The sequence below is a fragment of the Tupaia chinensis genome, unplaced genomic scaffold (assembly GCF_000334495.1).
Source record: "Tupaia chinensis unplaced genomic scaffold, TupChi_1.0 Scaffold000355_1, whole genome shotgun sequence".
NCBI lineage: Eukaryota > Metazoa > Chordata > Mammalia > Scandentia > Tupaiidae > Tupaia > Tupaia belangeri.
Genome location: NW_006159850.1, coordinates 3,427,687 through 3,432,454, shown reverse-complemented (window position 1 = coordinate 3,432,454; position 4,768 = coordinate 3,427,687). Strand labels below are relative to the sequence as shown.

General features: G+C 59.4%; 1 long non-coding RNA gene across 2 annotated transcripts; it reads right to left on the bottom strand.

The window, feature by feature from the left end:
- Positions 1–357: 357 nt before the first annotated feature.
- On the bottom strand, positions 358–4,008 carry LOC102469309 (uncharacterized). 2 transcript variants are annotated; one of them, XR_001370660.2, is made up of 3 exons: positions 3,475–4,008; positions 1,217–1,724; positions 358–1,081 (listed from the first exon to the last, which is right to left on the bottom strand). It is a non-coding gene; the product is annotated as an uncharacterized LOC102469309 (long non-coding RNA). The 2 variants fall into 2 exon arrangements; XR_001370661.2 differs by having other exon boundaries at positions 1,217–1,652.
- Positions 4,009–4,768: the final 760 nt, after the last annotated feature.

The window sequence follows — 4,768 nt, the reverse complement described above, 5'->3', positions numbered from 1 at the left end:
GTTCAGCGTAGTGCGTGGGTGTGCTGAGACTCAAATATCCGTGCTTCGTCCGGCACGCAAGTACAGGTGTGTCCTGTATTGATTGATTGATGATTGACTGATTGATTGAAGAGAGGTTTTTGCTATAGGGTGTGTGCGCTTGCGGGAAAGGCAGAGGGAGACAGGGAGACAGAAAGCAAGAAATCACCCCCGGCGGGGATGGCCGTGCCGCAATCCTTTCTCCTCTGTTCTCCTCTCGGGATCTTGGGCACGCACGCACGCATGCAAACGCGCCCAGCCTGAGTTTAAAGCGCCGGGTCTGGGACTCGAACCGTGGCCAACTACATGGGAGTCCAGCGATGTAACCATTACGCCATCTGCCGATCCCATGTCCTGTACTTTTATTTGCTGGGTCCGCAACCCTAAAGGTCTTGGAGCAAAACCCGGCAGGGAAGGCCAGTTGGTGGCACAGCAGGAAAGTGAGACGCCTGGCAGGGCTGGCCCACACAGAGGGCTCCGGGCTGTGTGGGGACGGCTGGGTGCCCAGGGCATGCGTGTGCTGCCATGGGGACTGGCTGGGGCTGGCTGTGGACTGCAGCATCAGGACCCTGTTGGGGGTGCTGTCTCTCTTTCTCTGTGTCTCTCTGTGTCTCTCTCGTTCATGGAAGAAATAAATAAATTCATAACGATGTCAATAGGAATGAAAAACCAGGCAGGGAAGGGGAAGCAAGCACGAAGTGTGATGTGCAGAGCCGCGGCTTCCCCAGGGCTCTGAGGGCGGCCCGCCACGTAGTGGCCACCCAGCGAAGGCCTCAGGGACAGTGTCCCAGGCAGGAGCAGGAGGCCTGGGGGGAGGGGCTGGGAGATGGGCCAGGGCGGTCGAGAGGTGGGGCAGGTGCCGCAGCCCGTGTCCCTGCAGGGCTTCGTTGGGGGCTCCTGAACCAGTGCTCAGAGCACCGCATGCGCCCCTCCGCCATGGACAGCCGAGGTCACCTGGGCTGACTCCCGTCTTCCAGAGCGGTGGTTTGCCGGCCAGTGCACTGGAGCCCCATGCTCCTGCAGTGCGATGCTGGCCACAGCGTGGTCCTTTTCCTGGGAGCCACTGTTTAGAAAAGGGGAAAGGTGAAGTCATTTTTGTGTATTTTTAGCCCAGTATATCCCAAATGTTATCCCCCAGCATGTCACCATGTTGAGCGATTAGAGATCGTTCACACTGGCGTGTCCTTGTATGACTCACCTGGGCACGTTTCCAGGGCTCCTGGCCACAGATGGGCGTGGCTTCCATGTGGGATGAGCAGGGCTAGGCCCAAAGCCCTGACTCCTGGTCCGGGACGTCTCTGTCCAGGGAGGAGCTCTCTGTCCAGCTGCAGCTGGGCCTTGCCCTCCTAGAACTAAAGGGCCTGCTCTGGTCCAGTGGCCAGGAGAGGGCAGTGGGAGGTCAGCGTTCAGGCTGTCTGAAAGTCCGGCCTCCTGTAAGGACAGCCAGTGACCTCGGCGGAGGGCTGCCAAGATGACCAGCGGAGGTGGAGCCCCTGGTGGGCCACGCCCCAGTCCTGACTCCCACTAAGCTGGACAGGGGTCACCGTGGGCGCTGGGCCAGTGGGTGCCAAGCTGGTAGGTGGGCGTCCTCCACTCCAGGCCTGCCACTGGCTGACACAGTTCTTTAGAAATGTCTGACAAGGGACCAGCAGATGTCATAATGATTACGTTGCTAGACTCCCACGTAGTCCACTGCGGTTCGAGTCCTAGACCCAGTGATTTGAAACTTACGCCAGGTGCGTGTGCATGCATGCCCAAAATCCCAAGCAGAGAAGGGAGGAGAGAGAAGGGGTTATGGTGTGGCCTTCCCCCCCAGTGGGGGGCGATTTCTCGCTCTCTGTCCCTCCCTCTCCAGCAAGCACACGCACCCTATAGTAAAAGTCTCTCTAAAAAGGAGGAAAAAACAAGCAAACAAAAACCAGGATCTCAGCTGGGAGATAGCAGGCTCCAGGCCCTCAGAGACATCTGTCTGGGAGACTTCAGGACAGCAGGGAGAAACCGTCAGGACTGCGACTAATCTCCCGGGTTTCCGGGTCCCTCCAGAGGGCCCCACGGACGTGGGCAGAGGCTGCGCTGCACCCACCAGGCACCGGCCGCCCTCCCAGGGGCAGCCTGTGGCCCCACAACACTGAGGATATGGGTGACCATGGTCTGGAGGGGTTTGCTGTTTTCATGGAGGAGGCCAGGCCTGGTGGCCTTATCTGCGCCGGGAGCCTGGGTCGTATCTGCCCAGCACACACCCATGGAATTTGAGACTCCCTGTCTCCTGGGCAGACAGGATGGGTGGTGCAGTTGTCAGAACCGGCAGATGGCGTCGTGGCTACATTGCTGGACACTCACGTAGTCCACCGTGGTTCAGTTCCTGGATCCGGTGGCTTAAAACTCACACCGGGCATGTGTGTGTGCATGCCCAAAATTCTGAGAGGAGAATGGAGAAGAGATTCTGGCTTGGCCATTCCCCCGGGAGGTAATTGCTCATTTTCTGTCTCTGTCTCTCTGTCTCTCTGGTGAGCACACACACCCTATAGCAAAAATCTCTCTCAAAAATAAATAAATAAATAAATAAATGCCAATCACTTGGCCAGACCCACATGCAATGTCCTCGTGGGCCCACCTCACCTGAGTGAAACCTGGGAGTTCGAATCCCCTGGGCTGTTCAAACTGCCACAGGCCAGGTGGCTGCAATGTAGAAATCCGTTTTCTCCTGGCCTAGAGGCCAGACGCCCAGAATCGAGGTGTGGGCAGGGCCATGCTGCCTCTGGGAGCTCCAGGGCAGCTCTGTCCTGCCTCTTCCAGCTCCTGGCAGCTCCAGCAGTCCTGGGCTTGCGGCCCTGTCACTGTGTCTCTGGCTTTACCTGGTCCTCCCTCTGTGTCTCCGCATCTCCTCTTAGAAAAATGTTTTTGGATTTAGGGCCCGTCTACTTCAGTGTGACCTTGTCTTTCTTTTTTAGAGAGATTTTTCTTATAGGGTGTACGTGCTTGCCAGAGAGGGAGAGACAGAAAGCGAGAAATCACCCCGAGGGGGATGGCCATGCCACAATCCCTTCTCCTCCATTCTCTTCTTGGAATTTTGGGCATGCTCACACTTGTGCACGGTGTGTTTCAAGCTACCGGGTCTGGGACTCAAACTGCAGTGGGCCATGTGGGAGTCCAGCGCCCTAGCCATTACACCGTCTGCCAGTCCCCACCCTCTGTTCTGGGGTTTTAGGGACACTGTCCAGAAGCCAGCCCACTTAGCCTGCCGTGCGGTGCTTGGGTCCTCGCCAGGGCCTCCCTCTCCTGCCTCCGCACGCGTGGCCCCGCAGCCACACCAGCCTCCTTGCTGGTCCTGCAGAGCACCTGTGCCCCAGGGCCTTCGCCCGCTGCTGCTCCTGCTGGGACGCACCAGAGCTCTCCCCTCCTCACTTCCCATGTGTGTCGGTGCCCATATGAACTGCCTACACATGCCCCCGTCACCTGGGTCTCTCCATGGCCTGGTGTCCTTCAACCGGGTCCTGCGTGCTGTGCGTTTACATCGGTGCCGCCCCCTTGGTGTCTGTCTGGTGTCCCCAGCTCCTCGGGTACGTCCTGGTGCGAGGTAGGTTCTCGGCTTGATCTGCGGCCTGAGTGACGTGCAACTCCCGTGTGCAGGCGGCGGAAGACCGGGGTTCCGTGAAATGTGTGTGCTCAGCTGAGGGCCCGCCGGCCCCAGGACAGGGGGTTGGAAGGAGCAGGACCCTGTACTCTCTGCGGAGCCCCTCTGCTTCCCTGTACTGGGGTGGGCGGCTGCTCCTAGCAGCTCAAGCAATCTTCAGGCTAGACGTGTAGCCCTGTTTTACAGATGGCGGTGTCGCGGCTCCAGGAGGGCTCAGGCATGGTGCCAGGGAGCTGAGCTGGTCAGGTTCAGCCAGGCCCAGAACCCTTCTCTGCTTGCCCTGGGCTCTCCTCTCCCGGCAGCGCGAGTGACACCAGGCCTGTGTGGGAAGGCGCCCGGGCTCTGCACCCAGCAGCTTGCAGGTCACGAGGGTGAGGCCTGGGCGGACCCCTGAGCCTCCCGGAGCATAGCGTCGTTTTCCAAGTTCAACATAACCAGCTGCCAGAGGCCAGCCAGTGTCCCTTGGCATGCGTTCCAGGAAACAGAGTGTCCTCTGCTCCCCGCAGCATGCGTCTGATAGCACCGACAGATCAGCACCCTCAAAGGGGGTGGGGGGCAGCCCACCCACAGTGGCCGGGAACTCCCTAAGGCTTCTGGAAACATTGTAACCACCACACTGTTTGCACTTCCAGACCCTGTTGCAAAGAAAAATAAATACATAACCCTAATCAGACGGGTTTGCAGCCCGCAGTGACCAGGGCTGCTTGCATTGGGCCCGTGCCAACAGCTAACTTTATGGGGTCTGCTGGGCTCAGGCACTGCTCCACGGTGCCTGGAGCTGTCATTCCCAGCCCCTCAGTGACTCCACGAGATTAGCGGGGTCTAGCTCCATTTAATGTTTGAGGAAACTGAGGCCTGGCCGGGCTCACTGCCAACCCTGGGTGGCCCTGCAGGGCCCGAGTTGAAAGTGCAGGCTTGCAGCGTTGTCACCTGACCTCCCGAAATGGCCACGGAAGAGCAGCGGGACAGGCCGTCGCCTGCTGCTTCTGAGCATCTGTGGTTCGCAGAGACAGAGCCCTGGGGCACGTCGAGAGCCGACTGCAGGGCCGCCGGGCACGCCGACCGCCAGCGTCCACACCCAAGTCGGTCTGTGCGGTCGACAGACGCGTTTGTGCC